The sequence below is a fragment of the Parus major genome, chromosome 2 (assembly GCF_001522545.3).
Source record: "Parus major isolate Abel chromosome 2, Parus_major1.1, whole genome shotgun sequence".
Lineage (NCBI taxonomy): Eukaryota > Metazoa > Chordata > Aves > Passeriformes > Paridae > Parus > Parus major.
In genome coordinates this window covers 31,309,160-31,325,412 of record NC_031769.1, presented here as the reverse complement: position 1 = coordinate 31,325,412, position 16,253 = coordinate 31,309,160, and positions in this window count along the sequence as shown.

Genomic DNA, 16,253 nt, shown 5'->3' with positions numbered 1-16,253 from the left:
GTTATTATCAGCTAGATGCCTCTGTCCTTGGATCAAAGAAAAAAAGCAATGAAAACATAAGAACAAGGTCTCTATGGGCTTCCTCTGGGAAGGCAGAACTTGGAACTGCCAAACTGTGAACTCTGCTTAAGCCAACAAAGCTATTAAAATAATCCAGTCATGTCCATAGAGACTTCTTCTGGAATAACCTACTGGTTCATGGCTTGGTTTGCTTTCCTCTGGCTGAGTTTCTGTTTCTTTGATGTATTCTGAAGAGTTGCATCTAACCTTGTTTGGCTGGAGTGTTACAGCCAGGGGACCCTCAGGGGGAGCCCTGAGGTGAGAAGAGTCCAACTGTGAGTGACAGTTGTTAATTCTGCCTCTATGGAAGGAGGACACATAAAGGAAAAAGGAAGGGAATACATGTCTGAGCCATACATCCCCATCTTGCTTTCTGGTCCTGTGTATGTGCCCCTATAGCTTCTGCTGACATCCTGTCCTTGCAGTCTTGGATGTACTGCTAGGCAAGGTTGCTCAGCAGCTGTTGGAGTTCTGACTCCACGGGTATGGTTGGGCATCCTGCAGGTTGCTAGTGCTGGGTAATTTATCTCTGTGAGGCAAGCAATGAAGAGAACAAACCCTTCGGATTTTTGGAACATTGGTATTTTACAGTAAAGTTAGTAAAAAGTCTGATTTTAGAAAACCAAGACTTAATTTTGATTAGAATTAAATGAGTAATTTCATGCTGGTGGGGTACAGGCAGTGGTTATTAATTATTCATTTGATCAATTTCAGCATGCTTTGATCCTTGCAGAGGCAGAGTTGCAATAGTAAGACCCCAGCAGTCTATGTACTGGGTGTTTGTGATATTCTGTTCTGTTGGGTAGTTCTGACTGCACTACTGACTACTGATTTCTTAGGGGTGTTGCTGCTTCAGCTGCATCCAGGAAAAGAGGGACACACTTTGACCCTTTTCACCTTGTTTCAATTTTCTGGATTGCCTTGCCTCACTTTTCCAAACAGTAACGCATGGATGGTGTTTTGGCTGAATGACTCATGTTTGAAACCTGCTTCTGTTATTTTGGTGTTAAAGAAGCTGAGCAGTTGCTGTGTTGGAGATGGCAGCCTCGTGCTACAGTCAGCAGCACCAGCCACCAGGCAATCCAGATTTCCTGTGTTACCATGCAAAATGTGGGATTTGTGTCGTACCATAGTCGTGCAAGCAGGCTGGTATAGCAGGACTACCTGCAGGCTCCCATCAGAGCCACGATGGAAGGAGAAAACAGAAACAACTCTTCCCTTAAGGAGGCAGCAGTTCATAAATGAAGATGATTTCCTGGACAGAGTTTCCTTCTTTCTGCCAAATGCCATGCTTGTTGGAAGGAGCTGTCACAGATTCATGGATGAGATTAGTAGACTCAGCATCAACAGTCTGGAAGTACTAATGCCAGGATGATGGTAGCTCATGAACTAATAAAATAATGGGAACTTCATGAGCTGAATTGACACTTTAAGAAACATCTAAATGCAGGTACCTAAGTTCTCATACAAGGAGCCAGCCCACAAATATTGCTGCCTCACAGGACAACCAAATTCAGGTGGATTTCCCCTTTCTTGAACATCTTACCTCCTCTCACTGATTCCTTCTCCTTAAAATTACTTCTCATTACTTGCTGTTGGGAAGACAAATAGAAAAAAAAAATAATTGTAACTTATAAAAATGCTGAATAAATATCAAGCAAATATTGCTCTGAAGACTGGAAATATTGCTGACATTGGAAAAGATGAAGACTTTGAAGGGAGAGTTAATAATTTTCCTAGACTGGTGGGTGGAGTTGAGAGGCAATTTCAGGCAGGCACACAAATGGGTTTTATTTTCCCCCTCTTATGTAGAAAGGGAAATTGCTTAGATCTGGGGTTGTCCTTTTACAGGTTTAAAAACATAAGGGCTGAAAAAGGAAAATGCTATTTTTCCTTATGTTTTGATGAACTAATTAAAATTCATCATTTCAACCATTCAGGGGTTAGATGTGTCCTGGTTGGCATTTTCTGACTGCCTCAGAAAATGTAAAAAAACAGCTCAGGATTTGTTTGCTTTTTTATTTTTTTTTAGCTTTGGAACTGACTCCTGTAGAAACCCTGGGAAACCTTTATTATTCTATTTTGGAAGGACAGAATTTGGGAGAACCATTGCAGTAAGGAAAAAAATAGTTGTACAGGGACCTTCAGGAATATCCTACCCTGTCTCTACTTCACTGCACTTTGCCTGCATGTTAATTGTTATTTACTACACTCTTGTTCTTACTAGAGCATTTGTGACTGAATTTATTTTAGACTATAGAAGTTATTTAGCCTATAACCATGGGTTTTAGAAATGTTTTTAGACATCATTAAGCCAATAGTGATGGCAGCTTTCAAGGTAAACATAAAATTCTTGTAGCTGCTGAATACCCTCTCGGGAGTCCATTATAGGCAGATTTCCTGCTTAAAATAGGTGTTTTGGGTTTTAATAACCAGGACAGGCTGATCTACAAGAATCTGACTTTTTTTTGTTGTTGGAGGTTTTTTGATAAACCATAATTTTGATATAACTCATTATTCACTTGAGATGTCATTAGAATAAATTAATATTAAAATATTTTAATGTGGAACAAAGAGTTCAAAAAGTTACAGAGATTGATCACCTGAGATGCAATGTTGGTGCTTCATTAGTTGTGGCTCTCTGCACTGCCAGGCTGAGGTACTTCTGTTTCACCTAATTAGCAATTTTTTTCCTTAATGCTGACTGGACTGTGTTTAGGCTGTGTGGCTTGATTTTATTTCTTGCCAGAAGTTTATATTTCATTCCAATACAAGAAAAGAGGCTTTGCAAGAAAGTGCAGATTTTTGTGGTTAGCCTAAAATTTGGGAATGAGACAAATGCCATCTTCTCTAAGCACACCAAATTATTTTCTTTTCTGTTGTCAGGCTCTTCTGGTATAGAGAGAAGTTTTTTCAGCTTCCCAAGAAACTTGGCCCACTCTGAATCGATCTGGCATAGCCAGCCCATCTTGCTCACAGCTCTGAGGCTGAGTAGAGAAATTTCTCCTCTCCTGCGGAAAACTCCCTTCCCAGAGCTACCTGCAGTGCTGGATTCCATGGCTGGAAGTCCTTAATCCCAGTACTACTAACACAGCCATATGGTCTAGAGCTGTAGGAGAAGTCATTTTTCTAATTGTAGGCAATAGAGTTTTGCCAGGGGAAAAAGGAAGACAAGTTTTCAAGCAGTTAAGCCCTTTGCCATACACAGCATGAGATGTAATATGCTCACCCTGCGAATGCTGCTCTTACAGCACTTGGAGTTTCCCTTGATTCTCAACTTAGAACCACAAATGTAAATCTGAGCTTGGCTTTCTTCCCAAAAAGCTTCTTGTAGGGGTTTTCCTCTGGAAAATCTTCTGCTTCCCCCCATGAATTTGCTCTGGCCCAGGGCCTGCAGGCATGATGCAACACAAATTTTCCAGGGCATCTGGGGTTAAATATGCCAGGTCAGAAGGCATAAACCCAAAGGGCAGGAACATGAAACAGTGTCTAGCAAATGGTGGAGGCATGGGGCAGAGAAGTGCCTGCCACTTTGACACAAGGCCACACAGAGCTTTCCTAGATCTGAAGGTCCAGAGAAGGCACAAGCCATTCACTATTCATTGTCTCGCACTGGTGGACAGAGACAGTGGTGACTCCTTCATGCTGGGGAGGAAAAACAGCCATGCAGGAGTGAAAATTTGCGTTTCTCTGCATCCATTTTTTTTCAGCTTTGGAGCAGTTTCAGTTTGTGATTGCATGTTATGCTGGCTTTATCTTTAATGCTTGCAGGCATTTCAGAAATAGAAGTTTTAAAAAGGACATCAATCTGTAGATTTAAAAAGTCCTTTCTGCTAGGAATTGTCACTCTCCCGTTATAGCTGTGCCCTATTTGCCCTCTTTAAATCCTCAGCAGAGCAGCCTGAGGTTTTGCACTTGCAGATGTGTTATGTTAATTCAAAGATGGCTTTAAAAGAAACCAGTGGATTCAATGCAGGCAGAAGGCTGAATGACTTTTGTTCATGCACAGGTACCCAAGGTGGGGAGGTGTTAGTGAATGGATCTGATCTTGACTGCATGGGCCCTGTGGAGTTTGTGATAGGACAAGATACGAAATGTGCTGCAAGTGGGGGGCCTGTTTTAGCTTTTGCTTTATAAATAGTGAGGATGTTCAAGTCTGTAAATACAGCACACTGTCCTTGAAATGTTCATGAAATGTTCCCAGGGCCTTTCGACTGTCCTGGAAAGTGCAATGTGCAGCTGGGACAAACACAGCAGGTCAGGGATGTTGGTACGTTAGTGGCTCGTGTGGTACAAAAGGTTAAGATGAAGAGGAAGGCTCTCTTCTCTGCTCCCAGGCATGTGGTCTCAGATCTCAGCTATGGGGAAATAAACCTTCCTGGGAAGTGGATTCTCATGGGAGAAGTCTCCTGCTCTACAAAGCTCCCAGGTCTAAGGGGAATGGAGCCAAGGCTTTGGTGCTAGCTTCTGCTTAAGAAATATGCAGTTTGATGCTGTCTCAGTGGATTTAACACCCAGACATAAAAAGTGGCCAACTCAACATTTGAGCTGAGCTCTAACTTCTGTTTTTCTCTCCCTTTTCCTGCCAGTGAAAGTTTCCTATTCCCAGACATCTCTTGAGCACATGCAGAATTATCTGAGGGATTAACCAACACAGAGAACAGCAGGATTCAGGGAACCCCCAAGGGAAGGGAAGCACTGCTGAGAGAAACATTTCCAGGAGGCAAATTATGTGTAACTTTTGCTTTCATGAGGGAAATCTAGCACTGGTTGCACAAGTGTGGTAGTGGAGATCACAGGAGTAGAGGGACTGAACCAGCTTCAAACTGTGCAGCCAAAAGAAACCTTGCTGGTGGGGTCTTCAGATGCTTCCTGCACCACGTCTTCACATATGTTCCCTATCAACCCCCTGCAAGAACAGTATATGATCAGTACACTCTGCATGCACTTATCTTTCTTAGGTACCCAGCTGGATAACTTGATTCAAATACTTTGCTTTTCCCCATCCCTGTGGCAGAGAAAAAGCTTTTTATCTCTTAAATGTGACAACAACAAATTTCAGAGCCATCTTTTAAGTGCCCTTTCTGTGCTGTGCTCTTATCACAGGCTCATGGGCAACATTTGCTTGGGAAGCACGTTAAAAAAATTGTAAGCACATTACTAATTGCTTAATTTAAACCTTAATTGAAACAAAGAAGTTAAAAGTTCAAAACTGAGGGGCTCTCAAAGAGCTGCAGGTGTTTCCCTCTGACTGCTGTTTTGTTTCTTTTTTAAATTTATGTTAGCTGTCAGAACTAATATCTCTAGACTAAAAATCCACTTGGTTCCTTCCTTCTCTTGCCCACCCAGTACCGCTTATTACAGGCTTTAACAGGTCCAGTGCACTCAGGGCTCCTGAGCTGGGCATTACTGCTAACCAAAGCCCCCGGGGCAGAACCTGCGGTTCCAGGGAAGGATGACCATGGAAAAAGTGCAGCTGAATGCTCTTTCTGCCTCTTCTTGAGAAGCATCTGAAGCATCCTGCTATCCCTCTCCTGTCTTTGACATATTGAAAGCATTCGGGAATTTTCCAGTGTCAATTTAAAAGCTTTGATGCCCTTTTCCTTTGGCAAGTATGAAAGGGCTTCCCAGTCCCCCAGGCATGGGACAGTGTCCGTGTTCCAGCACCTCTAGGGAGAGTGGCAGGAACCCCAAGCCTGCTGTAGGGCACGGAAAAGGGGGAGTTAAGAAGAGAGAGCTGTCAGTTTGTGCTGAGCCACTTCACCTCATCGGGAGAGGAGCACTAAGCAGAGGTCCCACTCCAGAGACAGTGACACTTTTAACAGATACTCAGGCTGAGTCAGGTGCTTGTTAGTGAGGTTATTATCTGTCATGAAGAGGTGTTGGAGCAGTTAATACAGCTTACCGGGGGGAGGCAAGGATATAGCTGCTTGGAGCAACATTCCCTCCTGCCTGCAGAGTCTGTCTTCCATCAGGATCCGACTGATTTGTAGTGACTTGCTTTCTCCATTAGAGATTATACATAGGATGTTGGGCTTTGATACTAAAATAATTGCTTTCTGGGTTACAGCTGCAGCATTGGCATAATAGAAAGCTAGTTTCTTCATAAGAAAACTTAGAAATAATGCATTTGGTTCCTGCTGCTGCCGTGAGTGCATTACTTCTTAACTGGAACGGGACCAATATATTTAATAATAACTTAAATCCATGGGACTCCATGGAAAGCTGCTGTTCAGCAGGTGCCAGTGTTGATTGTGAGGGCATGCAGCTGCTTTCCTGAGTGTCCACATAGGTGTCTGGGATTGCTTGGAGGAGCATCAGCCTAGAGCAGCATTGTGTCAGCAGATAGGCGCCTGCCAGGGATTGCTGGGGCTGCCTGAAGTCCCCTGCTCGTGGGGATGGGCACTGGGGCTCTGCAGCAAGGGAAGGCTTCAGCCAGGTGAAGGTGGGTGCTGCTGTAGTGGCAGAGACATCAGGGTGTGACAGAAAGCTGACGGAAAAGCCTAAAGGGAGAAGTCAGAAAAACACTCATGTTACCTAAGGGCTTTTCTGAAATATTATCAAAATTATTTTGTCAAATTGAAGATGGAATCTTCTTAGCAAAACTGTATTGGTATTTTTTTTTTCCGCTGTGCAAATAATTTTTTTTTTAAGCAAATAAAGCTTGTGAGATTAAAAAACAGTGGAAGCCGTAAAACTCTCCCTTTTTCTCCTAAATCTAAGCTTGCTTAGTTCTGGGCCATTTAAATGTTTGTGATTTTCATCTCATCTAAGACAATTTGAGTGCAAATGATGTTGACTTACATCAAAACCTTGGGAAGGATTTAGATAAATTTTGTTGTTGCTTTATTATAAAAATAATTTTTAAATTATTTTTACACGGAACAATTGCTTTATTTGTTGGGTAATAACATTTGTTGAGCTTGCAAGAATAAATACTCGAGGATTGTGTTGGTGCACTTGTAGTCAAGGGTCTTTTGACCCACTGGTCAAATAACATTTGTTAAAACTGTGGATGCCTTTTAGTTTTAATTACAGGCCTGAGCTGGAATTAAGAATTTCTGAACCTGGTTGTTTCCATCTGAATCTCTAGGCTGAGAAGGGCTTTTGTAACCATTGCTCCACTGCTAGACATAAATCAGCCTTTTAACCTTGGGTCTAAAGGCAATTAATTTATAGTGGCATTGGCTCTGCTGCTGACACGTCTGATCAGGAGGTGGACTGAGCTTTCAGGAAAGATCATTCTCTGTTCTTCCACTGTAAGCAGGTTAATATACTCATTTAAACAACTGAGTTATTGTTTATATATTAATAACTTCTGCTTCGTATTGTTGCTTTTCCAGTTGAGATGTTATTACAGGTAAAGTCTGGGTGTTGTGCAGAAAGAATTCAGCTGAGAATCTGTACAAGGTCACAAATTGTGTTTGAGAGTGTGCTTTTAAAGGAATTAAAGTAAAATTGAGCCCCAAGTGCAGAAGACAATGTAAAAATGTGTGCTTTGCAGTGTATTTTTCCAGTATCAGTATATTTTAAACAGCAAAAGGCACAGATGTGGTTACTTAGAGTGTGCAGAGGATGTAATAATGCTGTTTTCTCCCTGTGCAGAGAAAACAATGAGTGCTGCTCACCATGCCCTCTGGTATAGGCTCAGTGCTTGCTGTCCTTGTCTCCTGCTGGAAGTTCAGGTCATGTGCTGCTGATGCAGGGCCAGAGCTAGCCCAGGGCACAGAGAAGCAAGTAGCTCTTGGCTACTGCCAGGGGCAGTTCCATGCTTGCCTCTTGCTCCAGGCAGGCTCTATCTGGGAGAGAACATCTGGCTTTTCTTCCCATGTTTTGGGGTGCTCAAGGTTTGGGGTGTTTGGTTACCCAGGCTGTCCACTGCCTTCCTTACAAGACGTGTGCTGTCAGATACAAATGCTCTTCCTCTTCACCACATTTTGCCACAGAAGCAGCACAAAGATTTGGCTGTTTTATTTTACAGATGAGAGATGCCCCATAATGAGCATGGTGACATCTGCAGCTCTTCCTTTCTTCTTGCCCTTGATTATGTCCTTTTGGAGCTTAATTGTGAAGAGAAAGCACCAGGAGATCAAGCCATGCAGTAATTAAACCCATGTCAAAGATTAAGTGAAAGTGTTTAACCCCATTTGAATGTGCTGTTCTGAATTTCATGGGGTAGATTCTGTATTTAGGAAGGAAACTTGCTGTGTTTGGTGAAGCAAATGATAAATTGTATAGACTTTTGGGATGTATATAAATAGCAGGGACCTGGAGCCTGGATCACATAAAGCAGATATTGGAGGTGGGTGGGAAAGAAATCACATTTTTGATGGTTTTAATACCTACTAAACCTATTTTGTTAAACACTACTTAAAAACATGTTTATCATAAGTTGCTTATTAAGATGCATGTCACATGCACCATCATGCTGATCAGCCTGAAAAAGAGCAGTTTCTCAGCTGATAATCTGCTGTGCCACAAGGAGGTCAGGTTAGAAGTCATGACTCCAGGGATTAAATTGTGGTCCCTTTGAAATTGATAGGCATTTTGCCAATCATTTTGGATTCTGCTCTGTTTTGCAGTTTCACATGGGTTCTGTTCTTGATTCTTATCAGTGATTTACTGTGGGACTTGAGAAAATTTTTTTAACGCTTCTTCTCTTTTACCCTTTCCAGCTGTTTTTCAAAACCCTATGTATTGTGTGTAACACAGTAGGATCAACATATAAATACATTAGATGTAAATGTAATGTTAAAAACCTTGAGATTAACAACTCCTTTGATTTCTTTCTTGATACACTGATTTTCTGTTCAGGACTGTGGGTAGGAAAGGCCAAAGAAATTTCCTGCACTGAAAACCACAATTTTTGTAGGGGAATATTTTTCATTCTGTGAGTAACATGCTGAACTGTTTTCCACAAGTTCTGTGAGTCAATCCTTTTTTTAGGTCAGCAGCAGGGTTGAGTGAGTATTAGTATAAGTTAAGAATTTAATTTGGTGCCTGATGCATGTCCCAGGATACTGATGGGAAAGGTGTGCAACCTTAGCTCCATAGCAGCAAGATTTCTGGAGGCATCATAGGACACAGCAAGCACCACATGTGCAGAGAACCACAGACATGTTAAGAACCACAAATCTCATTTCTCCAGATGCACTTCTTTTGTGTCTAAGATGATTCATCCATTTGCCTGCTGTGGAAAGGAGCATCCTTCCTTCACGCCAGCTTTGGCTCCTGCAGTTGGGCACACAGTGCCCTTGCTCGGTAAGCTAGCTGGTGTTGTGGAAAAGAGAACCACCAAAACTGATGTGAGGCTGGTGGAGAGCAGGAACATCCCAAGGGAGCATGATGTTTATTGTTACATGAAGTCTTGCTCCCAGCATTGTGGTGAAATTCAGACTCTATTTTCTATGCCTGAAATCAAAGGAAGATAAACACTTGAACACCTTTGACTATATCCATGCTGCTGGAGGCCTGACTGTATCCATGCAGCCCTGATGAACAATCCCTCACTCCCAGGTGAAGGTGTGTAAACTGGCCCCTGTCCAGACACCAGCAAGAGGGGAACATGTCTGGGCTTTGCATGATCACCCTGGTGAGCAAGCAGAATGGGCTGTGTCCTAGTTATTCCAAGGGGATGCTGTCCTGCTGAAGGGGGAGCTCTTTCTTCCAGTACAAGGTAGCCTTGGTCATCTTAAAAGTACTACACTGTGGTGTTCTCTGAAATAAGTCTGGACATTGTCTTGGAAGACACAATTGGGGCAGGAAGCCTGTTGGAAGTTCAGCAATATGGGCTGTGCCCAAGTTCATGTCCTGGCCCAGTTTAGTTCCGTAGTGTTTCATTCATGACCGAGGATGTCACTGTTTCCTGGTACCTTTGCAGCTCAGTGTGAGTGCTGCACCACAGCCTGACAGATGCTGTTGCACTAGTACAACACAAGGTATGAGCTGCACATCCAGGAAAGTGGCAAGCAGGTGTACATATAGGGTGTTTTCACATTGCAAAACCTGCTGGAGTAGTGTTGGAAGATTGATATAGGAAGGAGAAGACAAATTTGTGACAGTTCCTATCATGCTCTTTCTGTAGGAAATCAAATTGACCACTCCAGCTTTTGAGGTGTGGGTGATCAAGGGAGTGAGTTAGAAACTTAAATTATTTGCAATATAGATGCCCCCAGCTTTGTATTGGTGGGCCTTTCCATGCCCTGGGATCCTGGAATGGAAGTGCAGTGTAAGTGGAACAAAAAAAAAGGGGTGAGGGCAGCAGGACTGCAAGGGATCTGGAGAGGTAACTTGCTGTGCACACTGCTGTGAGGCTCCAGGGCTGCCTGTGGCTGTCTGCTTTGCACACCTGACCCATTCATCTCTCTAGGCTCAAACTGGGTGAGAGCAGCCACGCTGCCCCTCTCCCTGCCAGGCCCCACAGGTGCTGCTCCACACCCGGAGAAAGAAGTCCACGTTTACGGGAAGTCCTTTTCCCTCCCTTTCCTTTCCCTTTTAAGGCTCCTGGCAAAGCTGTGCGATTCTTATCTGGTCTCTGCAGAGCCTTGAAGTGAGGTCATTCAGGAAGTTTAATTAATCCTGTACAATTGTCACTACATCCTTGGCTGCACATTGTACTAGGGCCCAGCCCACCACCACAATGCCTCTTACGACAGCTGAACATCTGTTTAAAAACTGGTTGCCAAGAAGTAGTACTTGCTAAGCCTCCTTTTCCCTCTGGCTGTGTGTATTCAGCTCATCACAGTATTGTATAACAACATTAAGAGAAAAAACAGAATTTCCCCTTGCTCTAGGGATCGACCGGTAAAGCAAGCTAAAATTATCTGGGAAAGGCTGGTTCAGAAATAGCACTGGCAAAGAAATGGGCTGGTTTATGTGTATCCTGCTCATATTTATTTCCCAGGCTGGCACCATCCAGGACACTGGGCTGTGATATTGCAGAACATGGGTTTTATTGGGATGCTGGAGTGGATTCACCAGGGTTTTCAGGCCCTGATCACCGCTGCTCCCCTCAGAACCGGGGCCTTGCATGTCCCCAAGGCTGTGTTCTCTTCCACTCTTTAACCTCTGACTGCAGAGGAGGGCAATATCTTTCTTCTTGTCCTGAGGATGGAGAAGTGTTCCACACACAGAGGTAGTCTTACTTCTTCCCAGCCTCCCAGAACTGCCTTTAAAAATTACTCTGGAAGAAAAGGAGAGACTGATAATGAAGAAGGGAAATTGCAAATCCTTTGCAGAGAGGAAAAAGATGATAGATGCTGGGAGAGAGGGGAGCAGGGGGCGCAGGAGCCAACAGAAATATTGGGCAAGCAATACCAAATGCCACACTGGCAGAATAAAGATAAAAGGGTATGTAGAAGGCACTGTGACAGGATGTACTTTTATCTGACAGAAGAGTATTCTTGGTGCCATCTAATCTGTCTTTCACCTTTATGTGTTGCTATCTCCTTGACTTCCTGCGAGATTCTTAGTGCTGCCAGAATATAAAGAAGCCTAGAATGAAATCCTACAAGGAATTTTTATAATGGTAGGGAGAGGTGTTGGGGCCTGAAATTGTGTGGCTCATCTTTCAAGGAGAAGCAAAACTGCTCCCTGCTCCTGCAGGCCGAAGACCTAATGTGCCCCACAGCTGCTGACATGGGATAACTGCTCCTGTCCAAGAAAGGTGGAAGTGGGGCTGGTGTGGCCCCTGGCCCCTGACTGGCACAGCTGTGGCTTGCTGAGGAGTGATTTGATATGAACATTGTCTAATTTGGCATCTCTGATGAATAATGGATGGGAAAAGTCAATGTAGTAAAATAGACTTTTTTGAGTCTTTGGAGGTAATAATCCATGCTTCCAATTTCCCAGATGGTCTTGCCTTTTGCTTCAGTAATGAAATCTATTTTTCATAGTTTGGCCTTTTGGAGATACCTGATTTGTTTCACTCTTTGCATTTGTTAAAAAATTTTAAATTGCTTTCTCTGAGGTTTTGCAGGGTGATTGTACAGTTGAATGGGCAGAAAGGTGTATTTACATGCAGGCAGATCCTTCAAGGTTATTAATTCTGATATATTCATATTTGGTTCCATACACAGACCATCTTTTATTCTATCGTAATAATACTGGTCTACCTTGAGATAAGTTGTTCTTTCTTTGATATCATATTGCCTTTTCTTAGATTTATGGGAGAATAGAATTCAAAATTAGAAACATACAGTAATTAAACATTAATTATGAACTGTAGATACAGTCAAGCTTTAAGCAGCAAACAGTTGGCATAGACTGCAGCATATAAAGCATATGACATATGATGTAATAATACCTATATAATTATATGTGTATATATAATTGTTTGCATTATTTCAGAACTGAGGTCTGTACTGGCTTCATGCTCAGAAAGATGCTTGCCATGCATTGTCTGAACATCAGGGAGCTGAGCTTTCCAAATGCTGTGTGCAGGTGTTAAATGGATGGCTTAGGTTGAATTGCTGATCTCACCACAGCACAGAGGCATAATGTGTGGCCAGGGGCCACTGCTGGTGATAAAATGTTTTTCTGGCAGGAGGTGTGTGTCTGTTCCTACCCTCACAGCATGTCTCTGGAGGGCAAACCCAAACCCCATCATCCTTCTAGGGACACCTCACTTGTTCTGGACTCTAGGCATTTGCTTTTTAGGTATACTGGAGGACTTTACACTTAGCTTTTAGTCTAAGGGACGTGTGAAGGCCAGCTTAAAGGAGGGTATAAATAGTAAGGAGGACTAGAGGGGATATCTTCCTAGGAGGGTTGTTTCATTGATAGCTTTCTAGCCTGTATTTTCCTGCCTTAACACAATCCTCTCAAGCATGCTTACAGGACTGCATGAGTTGCATTTTTGGGTGTTTATCTGTCTTGCCTTTTGACACAGATGTGTCTAGCTCTGATTTTTTCTGCAGAGCTCTTGGGAGCCAGTGTAGTCTGGGTAGGCATCTGTCATAGTGTAATGACTCCCCTGTTGTCCATACCACTGTTCTGTAGCTCTTCTCATGTTCTGTGTGTCTCAGAGTTGTGTGGGCTTGCTTACCTCTGAGTAGATGGTACAGTTCTGTGGCTTGAGTGGAAGTGCAGGCAAGGGAGAACTGCTTTCTGCGGGTGTAATGTACCTCTTGTTTGTATAAGAAAACTGTTTTCTCTGCTTTTGGGTAGAATTTGAAGTCAGGAGGAGATGGCTGATGCTAAAAGCAGCATTTTTAAAGGCCATGTTCTGTCCTGATCTGATATCCTGTCTTCATTTAGATCCCACAATTGAAGCCAAAGGGCATTGTACCGGCACAGTCAAATACAGAATATACCCCACTATCCCTGAAATAAATGACAGCTCACACTGATATACCCAATATCATATTTCTTCCATGTGCTTACAAGATATTAGCTAATTAACCTGGTAGTGCTTTTACTTAATGAGTTCTGAGTGCTCACAGAAGTCTATTCTCTAAGCACTGCTCTCTGAAGTACATGCCTTTTGGTTTAAGTGCCACATGCAATAGTATTTTATTGATTACTCTGTTTTTCTCCTACAGTGCCGTAGGGGTTTTGTGTAGCAATGGGCTAGAGAATCTTGCATTGTGTTAGATGCCATGATGCAGTTTCCTAGTGCTTGAAATTTCATTTAAATGGTGTTTAGAAGTCCATGAATTCTCATAGAAATGGGAGAAAGAAAGAAGTAACTAAGAAAACCATCAGTCTTAGGCAAAGATACCATGTCTCCTGTCTCAGGCTCACTTTGCTGCAGTGTATTGGGTATTTTAGCATAGTGGCTTGGAGATTTGAAATACAGCTGGTTTTAGATGAGCTTTGGCTCCCCATTAATCATTTGTCCTTGCTGGACACTGCCTAGGCCTGGGAGGTTTGTTCCTGTCTCCACCAAAGAGCCCTTGTTGGACACTGAGAGCAGCTCCCGAGGCTGCCTGCTGTGTTTTGGGGCTCAGCACCCCTACAGCCCTTGGCCCTGGCAGGCACAACGCAGCTGGGTGTGTGTGAGGGAAGGGCTGCAGCCCATGGTGGGTGCCTGCTGGTGTCTGTCTGACCTCTGGGCCAGCCTCACATCCTGCTCCAGGCACTGGTGTCACAGCTGGTCGAGGGTCAGTGGCGCTGTGCACAGCAGGAAGAGCGGTCCATCCGTTTCTTCAGATTGCTCAGAGCCATATTTTTATCTGTGCATGCAGAGCTGTGGTTATCAGCTGTTGCCTCCAAATAACCTGGGAACAAGACAGATTAGAGGCTTCCACCAGATGAGTTAAATTGCACATCAGATCTGTTGGGATCCTGCTCATTGAACGGCTGAGGTTTGGTTTATGTGGTTGCGGTGCCCCTGACACACCTCCTGGATTCACAGTTACTAAAGACCTCTGAGCTCCTAAGCTTTGTAAAGAGCTTTTTAAGTGTGCAATATGAGGAAGAGTGATTAAAATACATTTCTGGATGTAAGTGGCATTGCATATGCTGCATATTTTCTAATAATAGTTTATCCTTATTTTTCCTAAACCCTCATATCATGAAGTCTTGAGCAGATATCTTTCTGGTATATCAAATGTACTGTCAGGCACAGCTTTGTTTTGGCTTCAGCTGTTATTTTTTTATATGGTGGTTTTTAGTGCTTGCTATAAGTGCCTTAACACCACTTTTTCCTGCTTTCTCTCCCTAATCCCTCCTCCTTTTCCTTGCTTTATCCTGAATTTGTACTGAATGAAGGTGTCTGGTTAGCAGTCGCATATATCAGAAATTTCTGCTTATCTGCATCATATGTACTGCCTCTGAATTCTTCCACCACTATCAGGTTCTCCAAACAGTCCTTTCTATGTTCTCAAAGCTTTAAGTCAAAGCAGAGACAAGGAGAAAAAGGCATTTCTGTCCATCTCCCTCTTGTCTGAATGTCCACTTTGGGTTGTGTGTGACAGGAGTGAATCCAAGGGCTGAAGATGCCCATGCTGGAGCCTCTGCACCTCCACTGTAAGCAATTTTCCCCTTTACTCCAAACCAGGGTTAGTCTGACTCTTCAGGCTAATGCCCCCAGTCATTCATTTGGGCTTTTGCATTCCCAGCAAAGACTAAAGCGCATGTTTCTCTTTGCACACCCGAAACACAGTACCTGGTTAAGTTTCCTCTGAAAACAACCCAGTCCATAACCACCAAATCACTTTGCAAACACCACCAAAACGATGAGCATGGGATTCTGTGGCTCTGTACGTGTTGTGCTTGAAGAAAAGGTGTGCAGATCCCACCAAGGGAGCCAAAATGATTCTGGGTTTATACTAAATACAAGGAGCAGGTTTTGTCAGGCTGAGGATAAAGCTGACCTGGAACTACCAAGCCCTTTTCTGTTGGACTGACAGTCACATCTCCCTGCTGGCTGGGCTGCTGCTGACCTTCTCGTAAAGGCATATTTATTGAGTGTGGAGTGTATCTGTTAAGGAATATGGATATTTTCAAATATCCAAATGGATATTTGAAAAGAAACCCCAGGAACAAGAGGAAACACTAAGCTGGCTTCTTGTGTGTACTGGTTTGAGCTGCTTAGCATAGACACAGCAGCCCTTTGTCCACAGGAGGCTGTGGGTCCTTCACCAGCTCTGTCTTGGTGGCCTTGAAAAGTCTGAAGTCGGCCCCAGTGTTACACTGAGTGACGGAGACCTGACCTGCCCTGGGAAGGAAATAATCACAGTCCGCTCTGCCCTTGTCCGGTTTGGAGCCAAAGATGTCACTTCACCACAAAAGTGAAGAGGAAGAGGAAGGAGGAATGACCTCACCCAACCACAGCAGAGAGCACAAAGGGGGTGAAACCTTTGGGGACAAGCTCAGCTGCTCTAGGAAATTCCCTTCCCCGGCCTTTCTGAAGGCATCATCAGTATTTCCAACCAACCAAGCAATCTTCTGTCTGATGCTTCCTGTCCATGTTCATTCACCCCCCACCCCTGTCTGGCCCAGTCCCCACTCTCCTAGTGCAGCCTTCCCCTGGCAGTGGGACACCTGGACGTGTGCAGTGAACCTCCCAGGCTCCAGCCCCACTCTTTCATATCTTGGCACTGGCCACCTCTGCTGCCTTTTCCCGTGAATGTGGCAGAATTTGTGCCTGCTGATGTTCTGCCCCTGTACAGCCCAGAGTCTCTCCTTTGGTAGCAATTTTGGATATAGAATCAAAGAATAGTTTAGGTTGGGAAAAAAACTCTAAGGTC